Source organism: Equus przewalskii, chromosome 19 (assembly GCF_037783145.1).
Source record: "Equus przewalskii isolate Varuska chromosome 19, EquPr2, whole genome shotgun sequence".
NCBI lineage: Eukaryota > Metazoa > Chordata > Mammalia > Perissodactyla > Equidae > Equus > Equus przewalskii.
In genome coordinates, this window is record NC_091849.1 from 4877148 (window position 1) to 4896496 (window position 19349).

Genomic DNA, 19349 nt, shown 5'->3' on the forward strand with positions numbered 1-19349 from the left:
GATCCAGGAGAACCGAAAAGAAAAGGAAAAAAATCACTGCTTTAGCCCGCGTGCTGGAGGTGGAGTATCCAGGCGCGCCTGAGGCCGGTCAGACTTGTAATGAGGCTGACACTAGCGGACCACCTATAGTGAGCCGGGCTAGTTGCAATTCTCTCCGCAACCCTGTAGGGAAAAGGTGTTGCCCCATTTCGCTGATATAGAAATTGAGGCTTAGAAAGCGTGATTAAGGTGACTGGTCCAAAGATTTGGGACTTGCAAGTGTTCCGGAACCTGGTTCATTCTGCCGGTCGCATGGAAAGCCAGCCAATCACCAAGACAAGGAGTTTGCAGCGAGAAAGCGTTCATTCCCCAGGCAGCCAAGAGAGGAGAGGGGAAAACAAATCTCAAATCTGCCTCCGACAAAATGGGGATTCGGGCTGTTTATGGGGTAGCGGTCAGGATGGTCCAATGGCTGCATAGATGACTGGAGGTAAGGAAGGGTGAGGTAACTGATGATCCCTGCAGGGTGGTCAAGCTTCGTGGCTCTTCACTGGTGCACGTTCACAAAATGGTGGCGTTGGCGTGATCTGAGGGTGGAGTTTTCAGCTCCCGGGCAGGAGGTCGCCTATTGGACACTTGCACAGATCCAGTTGGTGGGTTAGTGGTCTCCCTTGGCCTGAGCCGGACAGGAGTTGACCTTAGTTCCTAAAAAACAACTCACGTATCCATCACTGTGGTGACCCAGGTGTCAGGGATGTTACCTAAGGAACCTAGTGGGCGTTGGGTAATGTGTTGCCTAAGCAGCACAGCTAACAGTGGGCAAGAGAACAGCTAAAGGCAGCAGTTAATAATTACCAAGAAAAACTTGACCAACTAGCTACATAGTCATTAATGGCTAACTGTCCACAGGTTTCACAAGCGGTCAGAGTTGTGATTCAAGTCAGTCCTCATAAGTCCCAAGTAATTTTATTATTCTGTCCTGATGGCCCATTATTATTTGTGCTTCATCAGGCAGATTTAGGTAATAGTGTGGTGGAGGCAAGAGCGAAGCCCATAGAGAACAGTTTGGACTTACTCCAAAACCTTTCTTCAGGTGTCACAAGGTGGTGGCTGGTATGCTGAGCGGAATCTGTCAAAGACCCCAACCCTCTCCCAGGCTGGGTTAGGGGACCCTGGGGGTACTGGAAATGCACTGGTCAGAAACTGCAGATACTGGAAGATTCACTGGGCTCCAGAAGATGAGACACTTCTCATAGAAATATTACTATTTTTAAAAAGTCCCTTACTGGTAAGCATATTTGGTCTGTGAAACCTTTCGTAATACAAATGAACTCTTCCCAGGCTTCAGCCTGCTATATTTCACACAGAAAAGTGGAGTGTGGGAGATTAGCTATCTTGGTCAAAGTATAATTTAAGAAATATTAGAGGAGCAACTGTCAAAGATTTACTCAGCTCATTAATTGGGGAACCAGCTGGATGGAAAAGAAGAATTTGAAAGACCGGTTTGTATAGTCAATGTGAAAACGGTTGCCAGAATAGATTACAAGATTAGAAATGAAATTGACTAATGTCCTGCAGGGCGATAAAACTGGAACCACTGGGGCAGTTTTTTTTTTTTATTGGACAAATCATTTGTATCTCTACCAGCAGACATTTGCTAAAGACCTATTATTATGCTAGAGTTTGACGGAGGGAAGATGGTTGAGAAGACAGATATTCTGGCAGTGAGTTCATCTTGGGTCCACCTTTGGTCACTAAACTGTAGCTGGGAGTCCGGGCCATGCCATTTGAACCTGGTAACCATGGCCTTGTGGGTGAGGAGACCAGTTCTCAGGAAAAGGGAACCATTGTGAGTTGGTAGCTACTCCACCTGAGCATGAAGATCATTTTATCCATGCTAAGGAGTTTGGCTTCTGTGTTACGAGCAGGGGAGAGCCATTGAAGATATAACCAGTGTGTCTGGTTATCCAATTCTTAGTGCAAACGTATACGCCTAGTACATCCTCAGAGTGTAATGCTCCTGGGCAAGAGTAAAGATTGCAGACCACCAGTCTAGACCTCATCCAAAGTTCTAATCTCCACCCTGTTATATGCTCAGGTTTTTTGGTGCTTATGAAGGCTTTGGGAGGGGTCTGTCCTATCTGGTTAGATGCTGTCTTAGAGTATTGATTGGAGCAGAGGGGTCTACTTGGGACCGCAGTTGATGCTGCCTTTGCACACAGCGAATCCTAGACCCCCTAGTGGTCACAGGAGGAGTTGTCCTCTGCTATACTGAATCTTAGGGGCCAGGATGTCCACTTCACAGTGTTGTGCTCAGTGGTGGGGCTAAATGTTTGTTTTTTAAGGTCACAGAGTAGAATCTACCATTTGTGATTCTCCTGGCAGTCATATTGATTATTTTTATTTCCGACATTAAACCATCAGATACTGTTATTATGACATATAAAAAGTCATGAGGGGGGCCGGCCCCGTGATGTAGCGGTTAAGTTCGGGCTCTTTGCTTTGGCGACCTAGGGTTCGCAGGTTCAGATTCCAGGTGTGGACCCAGCATGGCTCATCAAGCCACGCTGTGGCAGCATCCCACATAAAATAGAGGAAGGTTGGCACAGATGTTAGTTCAGGGCCAATCTTCCTCACAAAAAAACCCCCCAAAAGTCACGAGGAACTATTCTGGCAGCACCGTCCAATTAACACTGTAAGCCAGAAACTTGAAAGCATCCTGGACTCCTTCCATCTCACTGATGCCTCACTTCTATCAGTTGCCAAGTCCTAGTGATTCTGTCTCCTAAATATTTCTTCATTTTCCCCTTTTCCCTTACCACTGCCTTAACTCAGGCCCTCATCACGTTTGGGTTTTTGTTACTTTGATTGATTACCATTACTTAGATTACTGTAACAGCCACTTAACCAGTTTTGCTGACTCTAGCCCCAAATCTGCAGCCCATTCTCTACCTGCTTCCTAACTGATCTCCCTAAATTGAACATCTGACACTACCTGCATCATTCTCCCCTAATCTTCCTCCATCGCTGAAAATCTTGTAGTGGCTCCCCTTTGCCTTCTGAACAAATCAAATCTTTTAGCCTGTCCCGTAAGGCCTTCAAAATCTGGCCCACGCTTACCTGCCCAGTTCATCTCTCACCAGCCCCACCCTTGAACCTTCTGTCTCAGATGAACTTGGCACGCTCAGGTTCCCTGACTCTCCATAGTACCGTGTTCTCTCAGTCCAGGCACCATCTTATCCAGGAAGTCTCTCTGACCCTCAGCTGGGGAGTGCTCCCCTTCTGAGTTCCTATAGTCTTCCTGGGCTTCTCTCTCTCATAGCGTTTCTGTCACTACGCACATGTCTGCTTAGTAATTTGTCTCGTTACTCACCCAAGGGCACATCTGGAGAAGAAGTCTCCTCTTAGAGTAAACCCCCTTTCCTAACACACTTCTTGACACAAAATACTCCGTGAATGTGTGTTGAGTGATGGATGAGCTGTTGAAAGTTTCTATTGAGGCCATGTTTTTCCATGTTTGATAATAAGTTGTGAGTAAATTGCTACCTTTTTATTAAGTTGTCAGAAGGAATTAATATCAATGTTTTTAAGCTTTAAAATATTTCTTTGTCACTGAGTGGTAACTTGAGGAAAAGAAATTTGACTATTGCCAGCTTCCTGTGCTAAAATGAACTAGAAAAATTGGTACCAATGAAACTATGGTATTACTTAAGTATAAATTTCTGGGGGGACTATATATCTTCTTGTGTTGGTCATTAAAGAGTATTGGTCCGTGTTCTGTGTTCCATGCCATAACTGTTTCCTGCTGTAGCTCTGTGACACTGCTTGAGATCAATTAAACCTGTGTTGTTATTATTATGCCTACTTTATCAAATTACTTTACCTCCCCCCCACCCCCAGTTAGTCTTCATATCATCTTCCTACACGGTCTTACATGTTCATGTCAAAGCTATTGAAAATATTCTGGAATCTTCTCTGCTTTTGAGTGTTCTTTCTTATTCTTGGTTGTTATGATTTAGAGAAGAAAGACTTTTCAGAAGCAAACATCTGACTCACCATTACACCTCAGCCTTAGTTCCCTGACCTGCATGATGACAGCACCCAATGCTATTTTATCCACATTTTCTTGTGCTGCACAAACATTACACCAAACTTGTCCTTGAGGTTTAATTTTCAACTATTCTTCTTTAGCAAAGAAATCTCCATCACTTATCCCCCTCTGGTTATGCTGATACACTCCTCCGTGGTGTCTGCTCGAGTGTTCAGTGAGTCTGTATTTTGTTTTATTTCTTCCATTGTGTCTTTCATCTCCAATATTTCTGATTGATTCTTTATAGTTTCAATCTCTTTTGTGAAGTAGCTCCTGAACTTGTCAAATTGTTTCTCTATGTTCTCTTTTACCTCATTGAATTTTTTGATGATAGCTGTTTTGAATCCTTTGTCACTTAGATTACATATTTCTGTCTCCTCAGGACTGATTTCTGGGTACTTGTCATTTTCTCTCTGGTCTGGAGATCTAATATAGTGTTTGATATTGCTAGAGGGAGTTGCTCTGTTCTTTAGCATCCTGGTGTTATTTATAGTTACCACCTATTGCCCCTGGGTGGAGGTTAAGAGCCAGGTATTCTGAGCCCTCTGCCTTCAGCTGAAATCCCAGGGGCAGGAGCTGGGCTGAGCGGCACTTTCTCCTGCGTGCTCTCTCGGTTTTCTCCCTCTGCTCTCCTGGGGTGTTGGCTTAATAAGGTCACCCACTGTGAAAGCCTTTGCCCTGGTAAAGGGCTTCCCTCTAGGCTGCAAGGGCACTTGGGAGTCCTTGATGTTCCCATGAATGAACATTCCTCCCCTCATTCCTTCCTTCTTGGAGGCCTCCCATGGTCCTGGATCTCAGCCTTTAGGGGTAGGAGTGAAGATTTCTCTTACCCCATTCCACCTCCCCTGAAGGGGGACTTCAGTCTCTCTGCCGTCTGTTGTATGGCTGCGTGTCTCTCTGACATTTTTGTGTTGTGTTTGGATGGCCTCTGTTGGAATATGGATTTTTTTTGTTGTAGGATGTTAGTGGGGAGAAAGTCCCAGGCAAGTTCACTCTGCCATGATGCTGATGTCACTCACTTATCTCCCTCTGAGAACTATCGGAATTGGTAGATATTACTGTGGAAGAAATGGCTGCTTTTTCCAGAGTCATTCCAATTTTTCTTGTTTACAGCAAAGCTTAACTTACAACCTGTCCAAATGCATAGAAAAGAACAAGAACAGGCTATAAGACAAAGTCAGCTGAGGAGAGCACAAAATAATCCTAAGTGGGAAATAAGTAAGAGAAACCTTACATAAATTGGAGAGGAGAAGCCCTGTAGGGAGAGCTCTCACACTCTATCATATATTGTCAGTTACACCAAACAGGAAGAGACAAGAGCTGGCATTTTAGACAGGAAGTAGAACTACTTTACGGCTGAAGAAGGATTTCTCTCTCCACCTGGCAACAGCTCAGCCAATCAGAAACACTGCAGCTCAGCCAATGAGAAGCCGTTGCCTCCCTTAACTGCTACTTTCCCCCAATGGACTTTGCTTTAGAATAGCCCCTCCCACTCCCCTTTTTCTCTATAAAGGCAGCTCCCCTCCTTTATTCTCCAGATTTGCTTATGGTTCTACATAGCATGCATATCTCAGACCGCAATTCTTTTGGCTATTCCTGAATAAACTCATTTTGAAGGTAAAATAACTGGGGAATTTGCTTTTTAAGCTGATATATATGGTATCATAAAAGTGGGATCTGAAGGAGGCGACCCCCGATAGTTGGCAGCCCCCAGAACTGAGCAAGGTACCCACACTGAGCCCCTGTGCTCATCGCTTCTGTGAGTTGCCGCCTGCCTGTGTTTGGTGAGTCTTCTCTCGGATTCTGGGCTCTGCTCTCCTTGTGTTCTGAGCTCTCAGGCTGTCTTCAGGATCAGGAGAGGCTTTGTCCTCTCAGCACTTCGTCCTCCAGGTTGAAGGCTCTGACCTTGGGTTTAAGGCATCGTCCTTGGTGAGTACTCAGTTATTTTCTGAAGGAACCACAGTTCCTTTTGGGGCTCAGCCTTGCCTGGAATCCAGGAGTTTTCTTTGGTTTTCAGATTCCTTTTGGAGTCAGGGCTGGGAATCCAGCAACTTTCTTCTGTTCTTAGCCTCCTTTAGGGATAAGGGCTAGGACTGTAGTGACTTTCTTGGGTTTTCAGAGGAAATTTCAGAAACGGGATCCCTGCCATCTCAATGTTCTGAGGGAAACTCTCCTTCAGGGACCCCTGGTCAGCTTTATGTTGAAGAACTTTGGGGCCCTTACATGTGCGTTTTTAACTAAGTGGGCTAAACAGACCAAATGCAGTCCAGAATTGCAATGGCCATGTGGGGGAACTTTCGATCTCCCCAAACTAGCTTTTCCTAAAACCAAATTGGAAGACCACAGCTCTAAAGTTAAGCAAAATGAATGGTATGTCTATTTTCATTGGTGCTTGGAGGCTTCTGGACGTGCACAAAGCTCTGAAATCACCTCACGGCATGGAACCTTGTCTAAATTAGCCAAAACACCTAAAACACTGAGGGAGAACAAAATGGTTTCTGAAGCCTCACGTTCCCCCACCGTCTTTGTCTTGGGTGCCATCTTGTCTTCCCACACTCCTTTGTCTCAGGCTGCACCCCAGCAGCCGTCTTGTGCTCAGGCTCTACCCCTGACATCATCTTCCTCTCTTTCTCTCTGTGAAAACATGCTCCTTTAAGATCAGACCCCCTGAGGATTCAAATGGTTGTCGACGAAAATAATCCATAACCAATCTATAAAGGAAAATTTGGGTGAGTTTATTCTGAGCTGAAATCTGAGGACCATGGCCCGGGGCCTTTCTTCCCTAAGAAAGAAAGGGCACTGAAGAAGTGGGGTGCACAGAGTGGTTATATACCCCCAAACAGGATATTACACATATGATTGACATGTCCCTCCCACAATAGTCACAAGATTGCCCTGTAGGCACAGCGCTTGATGCACACAGCAGGTAGTGGGTCTGCTATCTCGGAGGGCGTAGCAGGAGGCAAGTCTGTCGTCTCCAGCTGGGCGGTCACAGGTGAGTGCAGCAATCAGTTCCTAGCCTAAGGAAAGATGCTTAATCCTTAAGGAAATGCCAACGTTGGGAGGGGGAGGGAAGTTGCACCTTTATCTCAGGGGCCTTTGCTCTTGCCATAGGGAATATCTAAAGCAGATATACAATGCATGCTCAACAGCCACGGTCAGGCCCTTTCGGAAAGACAAGGTCAGGCCGAATTAGGTTTACACCAAATGGCTTCCTCATGTTCTCCAATATATGCTATTGCTTGCCATTTTTATTTGTCATGGTAAACCCCTAGTTACTATTTCTAAGTTAACTGGAGCAAATAAACAACTAGAAGGAAAAATTTAAATAGCAGTTACCCCAGACTTTTGATAATAGACAAAATGACTCCAACAACAGCTCTAAAAGGATCCTTAGAGCATGCAAATTAAAATATTCAGTAAAAGACTTTGGCCACTTAAACAAGTAAGCTCACCTTAGCCCATCTGCCAGAAATATAATTTGGATCCAACTGTTCTTTTGAGTTCTATATCACTGTACTGAGTCATAGCCAAAGTTTTAAAATGAAAGCAATGAGATCTCTGTTTATGTCTGTCTATGTGATGCGGGGTCGGTGAGCCGAGGAGTTGAAAGAAAGATTTCTTAGACTCTTAAGATCTGGCAGTAGTGCTCTTTTATTTAGAGAGTGGAATAGCATGGGGACAGGACCCATGGGCAGTCAGAGCTTCTGCTGCCGCTTGTGCTGCCCCCGCTGGCATGGGGACAGGACCCATGGGCAGGCAGAGCTGGTGCGTGGGGACAGGACCCACGGGCAGTCAGAGCTCCTGCTGCTGCCCCGAGTTGAGGGTTAGGGCTAAATTTAAGGCATAGGTATATGATTCATCTCTTTACAAGACAAAGGAAAGAACATGAAAAAAGTTAAAATGGTATCAGTGCAGGTGGGGTCTGGTCATTGGGTGATCCCATGACTTTTAGACAAGAATCAAATCGGATTAAGTAAAGGTCAGAAGCCACCACCCTAAACCAGTTACATGAGATTGCCAGACAGCAACCAACTTAAGTTCTTGCCTCTGGCATTGATTAAGAGCTTCCAGAGATAAGACCATCCCCTCTTCTTCCTGGCACAGAGAGGGAGGCACCTTTTACAGATAGAGATTTACCTTACAAATGTAAATGTTTCCCAACAAAGGGGCAAACAAATTCCACTCCTTGGAGCCTGAATCTCATCTGTAGTTTTAAAACTAACCAGCCTAAAAATCCTCATCATAAGCCATTTTAAAATTAAGCAGCCTAAAAATCCTCATCATAATGTGTCTATGTATGTTTTGAAAATGTGATATTTTCTACCTTTGGATGGTGTTGCCAAAGCAAGTTTATAAAGAGCTCTGTTTAGTTGGCTTGAAATTAAGCACTTATAAATTAAGTATTCCTAAACCTCAGAAATAGAAAGCAGACCAAATGTCTTCAAGTTTATATGCTCTAAGATTAATCTTTATTAAACAGAAGCTAGCTTAAGGTTATTGGTTTAATTGAAACAGGCATGTTTTTAGAGTAATCAACACTGAATATAATGCAGACATACAACTTTCATTCTTTCTGGGTTTATTAAATTCGTGTTATTCTGTTATAAAATTTATCAGCAAGAAAGTAACTTAAGATGATTGGCTATTTAATGTGTAACCCAAGCATGCTTGTTAAAAGCATGTATTTTAAATAAATGTAAATAAGATCAAACTTTATACTAAGTTGAACTAAATAATGGATAATCATTGAATATCTAAATCACTTCCAAATAAGATGAGCATTTATTACTGAATGCAGATTTATCTACTTTTGGCTTCCTATGGTTGAGAGGCTAAGATATTTGAGTCTATTAGTGAACATGTGAACACATTTTATGACATGCTGAGAAATTTTCTATGAAATAGGCATATGTTTCTAGAAATTTATAAAAGGTGTTTATAAACTCACCGAGCCACAAGATATATATAAAATATAGGTCACAATTGCTTACTTCTTAGTGTTTCACTAGGAATTAAGGATTCTAAGGGTTAAGAATTCTAATCAACATATGTAATAAGGTAAACATCTCCATATGCAAGGAAAGTAGGATGTGTATTTTGATAAAACAAAGTATGAGGAATAGAAATGCATTTTGTTGAGGGAAAAGAGAATAATTTTGTCCTAAGGAACAGCTGGTTATTTTTGGATGGGAAAGAGGAAAACATGGGACAAAATCTAAATGTAAAAAAGTCTAGAAGTTTTGTGGAAAGGAGTCTTGGGAAAGTAATTTTAACGTTTAGTCAAGCTGGCTAAGATGAAAATGAGTTTTAATACCAAAATAAGCTGGTGGAAAATTAAAATTTGGCTTTCTTTTCTGTTGAAAAAAGATTTGGGCCAGCCCCGTGGCCGAGTGGTTAAGCTCACACGCTCCACTTCAGCTGCCGGGATCCTGGGTGTGGACCTGCGCACAGCTCATCAAGCCATGCTGTGGCGGTGTCCCACATAGAAGAGCTAGAATGACTTACCACTAAAATGCACAACTATGTTCTGGGGCTTTGGGGAGAAAAAAGGGGGAAGATTGGCAACAGATGTTAGCTGAGCAACAATCTTTAAAAAAAAAGATTTTCTTGGGCTATAGGTAAAATTTTGATAACAGATTGTGAAAGCTTCTTTACCTTTAAGTAATACACCTAGAACACAGGGACTTTGTGTTTTATCAAAATAATTTCCAGTCTTGTTTCCATCAAATCTTTAATTACTTAAAAGAACTGAGTCTTCTTAGTATTAAAAAAGGTAGGTTTTGCTTACAATCATGTAACCATTTATATTTGCCTTTGAAAACTTTTATTTATATTTTGGTCAAATAGATACTTACGTATTAATTCATAAGGATCTGTGATCCCATTTGGTCAAGCGTCCAAACCTTTTGATATTTTTGACAAGCTTCCTAAAATATTCAAATTCTAAATGAAGTCTTTTTGACCTGGATGTAACTTTGGGATTTTCTAGTAGGCATCAGGAACATCTCAAAACATTTGTTTCCTCTCCTTATAGAAAGAGAGATATTACACTAATTAGGCTTATTTGGTATGTCAAGTCACATGAGAAGCGTGGTCAAATAAGCAATAATAAGCATTTTTAGGTTATATTTTATGGGTGAAGGTTACTAAAAAGTGCTCTAGAAATTGTATAAAATTCCTAAAAATATGATATGTCCTAATATAATGTTATTACCTGTAATTCTAGCTACTATCTAAGATGTATGTCACAAAATACCCAATTTTCCTTCTCAATTGCTTTTACCCCTTGCTTTTTGTCAGTTACAGATAGTTATTCTTTTACTCTGATGCTTTTACAAATATGTTTCATTTTCAAAGAGATTCGTGGAAAGACTTTGACAAGAACTCTGGAATACAGGTTTTGATAACTTTAAGATAACACTGAACTGGGCAGCAGTTTCTGGAACTTGAGTGGAGGACTAATTGCTTTGATGCTTTGTTTTGCAGATGTAAAAGACTCCTTTTCTTCATCCCCTTTAAGCTACCTATAACTTATAGCAATTTGGTAAAGTGTATCTTTGCAACAAGAGTTGAAGCATTTATCTTTTTCTCTCTACCTGATCCCTGCAGAATTTGGAAACTCTTAAGTATTCTTTTCATGATAATATATGCATTTGCATGGCCTCAGTGAATGTCTGTTCTCCTTGTAACAAGATCCAATTGGAAACATTGGCTGTGTTACTAAGGCTTTGACTAGAGTATTATATTCAAGAAAGATGTGCATAGACTCAGATATGACCAGGGAGCTTTAAGGAACTGCTTGAAAAATTAGCCTAGCACCTTGCTTACAAGGTTGCAGTGAAGCAATCTTAAAAAAGAGCTTATATGGTCAATCACTATTTTTTCTGCCTTCGTACAAATCATCAGGCCAAGTTTAATACAAACAAATTAGTTTTACTATGATTATCTTTAATAAAAATGGGAGTAGTTGTGGAGAGGGAAATTATGCTCGTACTTTTGTAGGTATTAAATTCTAGTCCTCTACTTAATCATCTTTAAGGTTTTGGTAGATTCCTGTAAGTTTGACTGGATCCTAATTCTTCTAGTTTCTTTAAATGTCTGGCTATGATACTGCAAACTGACATTTCGAATTTTACTGCCCTTGAAATATCTTTGTAAGGGACATACCAGGTCCTCCTCATTATCCAGATGTAGTCAGACTTCAGGGATTCAAGCCTTGGGTACACATCGCACAGTTAAAGAAGGCTCTACCTGACTTCTGGTCCTGTGCGAGTGCTGGGACCTCCAAATCAAAAACACTGGTAAGAGAAGCAGCTGACATCTGAGGCAGACAGCTTTCTCAAGATGACTGGACCAGTCCTCTATACTTTTCTTTCACTCTTGTTTCTTACCTTGTTTTCTCCATCTCTTTCCTGGAAGGGCAATGACCTTGTCTGCGTTTTTCGATCTTTTGAGAAAGGGGAAAACCTCTCTGATTGCTGGATCTGTTATTAGAAACCTTGGTCTGTCCAAGATAGTAATGACCCCTTAGTTCACCCCATATGTGATTTCACTGGGATTCCAGATGCTTGTTTGTCTAAATTGCTCTCCTGGCCCATTTTACTGAGTCAGGACACTAAGCCTGCTTAAACTTGTCCTTTGCTTTAATTTAACCCAAACTTGGAAGGGGAAAACAAGATCTTTTGAATATTTGTATAAAAAAGTTTTGTGGAACCATCAGTGTAAGTCAAATTGTTTGTATATTTCTTAACATGTCTGTGTATTTAGGCAAGCCCTTGGGATATAACAACATAGTGTCTGAGACTTGGTTATATAATGCTAATGCCTTTATGCTGATGAACGAGTCTATAGATAATATCACTTATATGGGAACCTTATGTACACCCCCGGTGACATCTTCGTCTGTGGTGATTTCAGTAATGGCCTTTATGCCTGGGCAACTCATTGCTTTGACAACCAGAGAATACAAAGACAGTGTGCTCTTGCCATATTCACTATCCTGTTCTCTCTACATGACCAGAGACCTCTCATTGATCTCTCCGATTAAATCTCCATAGTCACCCTAAACGAGAACTCCCAGGAGACGTATGTGACTCTGGGTTTGCCTCCATGGGGAGAACAGTTTCAGCTCATCAATGGTTGCTTAACTCATTGGCCAAGGTAGTTTTGGGCAATCATAGTGCCTTTGATTACTCGCTCAGCAAGGAGATGTCTGTGCAATGGCAAACACCTTCTGTTGCACATGGATAAAGCCCTCTGGGGAAGTAGGAACCCAATTACATAAGATTAGAAAGCAAACATATTAGTTACAACAAATTTCACCTGACAACCAACTTTTGATTTATTCAGCTAGTTAACTTCAGATCTTGGCTCCTGGTTTAGAATCATCCTGTAGTCTGAGTTCATATTATTCCTTTTGATCTTAATCTGTATACTTGTTGTGAAGTTCTATCCCTATTGCCTATCAAAGCTCTGTAAAAAGGGCATGCCCAATAAGATGATGCTTGCTCAGCACTTAGAGATGATCTTTGATGCCTACAACATTGGAGAAACATAGACTTTAGATGAGAAATACCTGAGAGTTCTCCCTCCTAACCTTCCGTGTACTCGGATATGGCTTAAATGGTTTCCAACCACTATGCACTTTCCCTCCAACATGGGACACAAAAACCAAGAAAGGTTCTTCCTGCCACCAAGGGACAAGACCACATGTACAGAGGTCCTATACCTCTGTACTAACTGTTGATCAGCTATGCTTTTGTAGAAAGATCTTGACCAAAAGTGAAATGAATAAGAGAAATCTCAACTAACTTGGATCTGGAAGGCTTGCAGGAGGAGCTCTCATGCCCTATCATACATCATCAATTACTTCAAACAGGCAAAGACATATGCTTGCATCTTTGACAGGAAGTAGAACTACTTTACTACAGAATGAAGATTTCTCTCCCCAGCAAGAGCCCAGCCAGTGGGAAATGCTCTAGCTCAGCCAATGAGAAGTCATTGCCACCCTGAACTGTTCCTTTCCACCAATGGACTTTCATTTAGAATAGCTCCTACCTACTCCTCCTTTTTCTTTATAAAAGCAAGCTACCTTTCTTAGTTCTCTGGATTTGCCTATGGTTTGCCATAGCACGCACATCCTGAATTGCAATTCTTTTGGCTGTTTTTGAATAAACTCATTTTGAGGGCAAAACAACTAGTGAATTTTCTCTTTAAGTTGACATAAGCTATATATTCAGCACAATGTTACATAATTTACATTGATTCTAGGGCTGAGAAAGAGGTCAGGGAGTGGCATCCATGGTAGGTGGAGCAGATGACATCTTTATCGACTAGCAATGCTGACCCAGTCTCTCCTTTCTGTATAAGAAGTAAATTAAAAAGTCTATCCATAAATCACCAAGTTAAGACTTTAAGAAAGATTAAAAAGATACGGTTGATCATCATTATTCTCAGATTCTGTATTTGAAAATTCAACTAAAATTTATTTGTAATCTCAAAATTAATACTCATGGGGCTTTTGCAGTTATTCAGACAATGTATACAGTGTGGCAGAAAGTTTGAGTTTCCCTACATGCGTGTTCCCAGCTGAGGCTGAGCAAGGTGATGCAGTGACTTCCTGTTCCAGCTCTCATACTATAAGTGTCCTTATCGTGGACATTAAGTATCATGTTTTCCCACATTTTTATGTTTTTTGTTGGTGATTTCACTGTTTAAAATGTCCTCCAAGTGTAATGCTGAAGTTCTGTCCAGTGTACCTAAGTGCAAGAAGGGTGTTATGCACCTTATGGAGAAAAAATGTGTGTTGGATAGGCTTCCTGTAGGCATGAGTTATTCTACTGTTGGAATGAGTTTGACCTGAATGAATCAACAATATATATTAAATAAGATGTCTTTAAACAGAAACACACATAAAACAAGGTCATGCATGGATCAGTAGATGAAATTCTTGTGACCAGAGGTTCACAGAAACCTAACCCTGTATTTTCTCTAGGAGCAATGTGGTTCACTCCTCGCTAATTCAGTGTTCACGGTGACTCTAGAGAATCTAAATTCCACAAATAATGAGAATTAACTATATATGCAGTTGGCTTAGCCTGAGTTCTCTCAGAAGCAGACCCCAAACAAGGAGTTTATTTGGGAAATGGTCCCAGGAAACATTGGTGTGAGAGTAGGGAAGTAAGACAGGGAAGCAAAGGTAGCCATAAAGGGTAAATTATCAGCAAATTACCTCTATGGGCAATTGAGGCTCAACCTGGGCAACTCTGGGAGTCACTGAAGAACCTGTGCCTTGGAGTTTAATTCCATTATGGTCCAAGAACATACTGTGTATAAATTCAGTTCTTTTAAATTTGTTCAAGTTTGTTTTATGGCCCAGTGTGTGGTCTATCTTGGCAAATGTTCCATGTGTCTTAGAAAAGTTTGTATTCTATCAGTTGTTGGGTGGATATTCTTTGAATGTCACTTACTGATTTTCTGTCCACTTGTTCTATAGATTGATGAGACAGAAATGTTGATGTTCCTGAGTATAATTGTGAATTTGTCTATTTCTCTATTCAGTTCTATCAAGTTTTGCTTCATGCTCTGTTATTAGATGCGTACAGGTTGATGATTGTATGTCTTCATGATGAATTGACCTTTTTATCAGTATGTATTGTCCCTTTTATTCCTGAAAAATAATTTTTCTTGATCTGAAGTTTAATTTATTTGATATTAATATGGATAGTACAGCTTTCTTTTGATTGGGGTTTGTGTGATTTATCTGTTTCAAATACTACAGATACTAGAGAATACTAAGGATACTCCTTGGTATCCTTTTAATATGTATATCATTGTATTTGAAGTAGGCTTCTTGTAGACAATATATGGTTGTTTTTTGTTTAAATCCAATCTGACCATCTTTGTTTCTTAAATGGTGTGTTTAGATCATTTACATTTAATGTGGTTACTGATATGGTTGAATTAGGCCTTCCATTTTATTTTTCTGTTTGTCTCCCCTGTTTTTGTTCTTCCTTCCCCCTTCCTGCCTTCTTTTGAATATTTCTTAGTATTCCATTTTAATTCCATTCCATTTCATCTGTTACCTTTTTTGTCTATATCTCTGTATATATTTTTCCACTGGTTGCTCTAGAGATTATAATATACATGACTAAGTTTTCACAGTCTACTTAGAATAATATTTTACAGCTTCAGGTAAAACATAGATTTGCAACCATATAGGTCTCTTCATCCTCCGCCCTTTATCTTATAGTTGTCGTATGTGTTATACTTACATACAATACATTGATACCTTCCGAGACAATGTTAAATTTTTTGCTTTCAAACTTTGTACATATTTTAGAGAACCTTAAAAAGGAAAAATATCATTTAACCAGACTTTTATTATTTCTATTGCTTTTTCTTCATTCCTGAAGTTCCAAGTTTCCCCTGGGAACATTTGCCTTCAGGCTTAACTTCCTTTAGCAATTTCTCTTAGAGCAGATACACTGGCAATGAATTTTCTTTGTTTTCCTTCATCTGAGAATAACCTTATTTTACCTTCATTTCTGAAGGATATTTTCACTGGACATAGAATTCCAAGTTGACATTTCTTTTAGCACTGCAAAGATTTTAGACCACTGCATTTATGGTTTCTGATAGAGATCTTTAGTATTCTCTAGTATCTGTAGTATTTGAATTATTGTTTCCCTATGTGTAATGTATCATTTTGCTATGGAGATTTTCAAGATTTTTCTTTATCTTTTGTTTTCAGCAGTTTGATTTTTTATGTGTATAAGCATGGTTTTCTTTGAGTTTATCTTGTTTGGGACTCACTGAACTTATAGAATCTATAAATTTATGTCTCTCACCAAATTTGTGGAGTTTTTAGTCACTGTTTCTTCAAACATTTTGTCTGTCACAATATTGTTCTCTTCTTCAGGGACTCTAATGATATTGATATTGCCCCACAGATCCCTTTGACTGTTTATCTGTGTTTGAATAGTTTTTCTGTCTGTTCTTCAGACTGAATAATTTCTATTGATCTGTCTTCAAATTCACTGATGGTTTTCTCTGTCATCTCTATTCTGCTGTTGAACCTCCCTAGTTCATTTTTTTCTTTTAGATATTTTATTTTTCAGTTCTAAAATTTCTATTTGGCACTTTTTTATAGTTTATCTCTCTCTGCTGACAATGTCTATCTTTATTTCCATTTCAGAAGTGCTCACATTTACCTCATGGAGGAAGATTATAATGGCTACTTTAAATTATTGACTCCTATTGGTTTTATTTCACATTGCCTCATGAGTTTGGTATCTTGCATTTGGCCACTTGGATTTTCCCTGTCTGTGATGCTTTGTGCTCCAGCTTGTCTGTTGTGCTCCTCCACCCTCATTGTCCAGTCATACATTGGGCAGTCCTGCATTTGACAATACCATGTCAAAGGGATGTCTTGGGTCCTCAGCTAGGCTATTAGATCTTTGCTGATTAGGTTAGGACTATTGATTCCTTTTCTATCCCCTCCCCCAACAGTGTCTTCAGTGTGTTTGATCATGCAGGACAATTTGAATTAAATTGAAGTAAGTTGATTCTTTGATAGAAAATTCACAAGTTGAATTTAGCCAATATACTTTGTCTATTACAATGTGATTATTATCTTGAATAACTCTTTTCATTTTAAGCATCAGTGGAATTTTATGGAGCAGAAATGTAGTGTACATTTCATACTTCCCAACATTTTTAGTCCAATTATAATTGGAGGCAGTGCTCATAAATCTAATTCTACACCTTACAGAGATTCCATAGGTACCCAGGCCAGATGGGATTAATGTATTAAGTGTTGCTGTCAATCACAGAAAGTTGAAACAAAGCCTTTATTAACGTGATTGATATAACAGGAATGATCTGCCATTCATCTGCTATGGTCAACTGCTTCATGAAGATGTTGGCACTGTTTAGCAAGGCTGGAAAATTGATTGATTCACTCATTCTTCAATCAGTCCTTCAACAGACATTATTGATCATTTAGAGTGTGTCAAGCAGTAGCAGAGGACTCTGTTGGAGTGAGACTGAGGCTTTCATGCAGAGCTCTGGGTACTCACAGAGTGAAGAGTGTGGAGGAGAAGCTGTGGAGAGTTAGGTCTCTGCTCTTTCTTCTGATACAGAGAAGGGAGAGTGAGGCTCCAGCAGAACTGGTTCAAGAAGCCACGCACAGGGAAGGGAGGGTCTTAGGGTCTATATTTGCTATAACAACAACAACATCAATAAGAGTTCAATAACTCAAGTTCAACAATATCAATAACCCATAATGTGCCACATGTATTATCCAAAATTACCTTAGAGGTCAGTACAATTATTTTTATTATTTTACAGATCAAGAAATTAAAGCACAGAGAGTCTCTAACAGCTTGCGCAAAGTCTCAGGGTTAGTTAGTGGCTGTCTGATCTGGAAGCTCAGACTCTGAACCACAATGTTCTCTCTGCTGGTTACTCTTATGGTGAGCAGAGAACCAAGGACATGGATATTGTGAAAATATACAGAGTTTCTGGTAAGTAATACCTTTTTAAAAAATAAATCAGAAAACAAATATTGTATCAAAAAATCAAACACCATATTATTTTAATCCAAATGAGTCTAATCTATGTTAAATTGAATTTAGATAAATGAATTTGCTATAAATGGAAAAGGACCGCGGATTAGAGAGGTACTGATGGAAAACTTTCAGGAAAATATATTTAAGGGTCTAAGACCATCTGACGTTAATATTTGGAGATTTTTATTTTCTTAAAGTAAACAGATGAAATTAATGAATTGTAATTATTGGTTTTTTTAAACTGTAGTAAAATACGCATAAAGGAAAATTTACCTTCTTAACTGTTTTAAGTGCACAGTTCAGGAGTGTTAAGTTGTGCGTTCAATCTCCGAAAGTCTTTTCATCTAGCAAAACTGAAACTCTGTACCCATTAAATCATGGTTCCCCAGTCCTCCCCCCACTTCGTCACTGGCAACCACTATCTTACTTTCTGTATCTGTGAATTTGACTACTCGAGGTACCTCATAGGAGTCAAATCACACATGATTTGTTTTTCTGTGAGTGGATTATTTCGCTTGCTGTAACGTCCTCAGGTTTCATCCATGTTGCAGTGTGTGTCAGTTTCCTTTTTAAAGCTGAGCAGCACAGCATTATACATGTGCACCACGTTTTGTTTATTCCTTCAGCTGTTGATGGACAGTTGGGTTGCTTCCAGCTTTTGCTTTTGTGAATAATGTTATATACCCAGTACATACCCAGTTGTCGATTACTTTTAACCAATTTCTCCAAATATTTGTGAGTCTCTTTCCAAGAAGATAAGCTGTATGTTGTAAGAAATGAGGAGAATAGATAATTTCTGCAAATTTTCTGGGAAAAAACCTCTCTTGATCTACAAATTGTATGAGCTAGCTTTCCATTTTCTACTGGAAAAATAAGACTAGAAAATAATTGTCCTTCATTGAACCAATTGAGTTAAGAGAGTTATGATAACTATTCTCACAGGCCCATAATTTCTGCCCCAGAGTAAGTCAAAAGGCTATGAGTACCTGCCCGCTTTGGATGGGGATGATGTCCCACCAGGGTGAAGACATTCAGCTGGAAAGCATGGTGCTCCCTTGGTCATCAATTTTCAATTAAATAAGGAGCGCCATCCAAACAACCGAAGAGTACCCCTTCAGGCAGAGAGCTGGAAGCAGTGTGGGCAATATCTGAATTTTGCCTAGTATAACTTTGTTTTGGAATGAAGGGTCCACAAAAACCCTTTGATCCAGTCGCTGACCTCTGATGTCCTGCAATTTCTATCTCTTTTCAATTAAAGGAGCTGAAGTTTGGTCTGAGAAGAGACATACCTTCTTGTTTTGCAGGTCTTAGGACAAGGGAAGTTGAGGAATCTTTTCTTTTTTCCTCCCCTCAAAAAGAGGATCAAAGTCAGTACTAGTTCATGTGGCACATTTTTATTTGAATTAGAAAGGATGACACAGCTGGGCATATGCAGCCCCATGAGCACATGGCTTAGCCAGCACCTGGCTTAGCAAACTGAGCTGGCTGGACCTTAGCCCCTACTTGTCCCTTTGCCCAGCAGTGCTTAGATAATGAATATTCTTACACAACTGTACTTGTTCCAAAACATTCTCGTGGGCCCAAGTGCCAGGTACATTGTGAGACTGAATAAATGTTCACAATGCAAAGTGCTTGTTATTTGGCTCAGCAAACAGCAAGAAACTATTTGTATAGGCAGACCCCGAAGAGTTGGAGACGGGAGCTGC

The 19349-nt window shown here is 40.2% G+C and overlaps 1 long non-coding RNA gene across 1 annotated transcript in view; it reads left to right on the forward strand.

The window, feature by feature from the left end:
• The first annotated feature begins 331 nt into the window (after nucleotides 1-331).
• Nucleotides 332-19349, forward strand: part of LOC139077388 (uncharacterized) — an 80608-nt gene continuing 61590 nt past the window's right edge. Inside the window, exons 1-2 of the long non-coding RNA XR_011529883.1 lie at nucleotides 332-469; nucleotides 1073-1267. This is a non-coding gene — a long non-coding RNA (uncharacterized lncRNA). The remainder of the gene's footprint in view (nucleotides 470-1072; nucleotides 1268-19349) is intronic.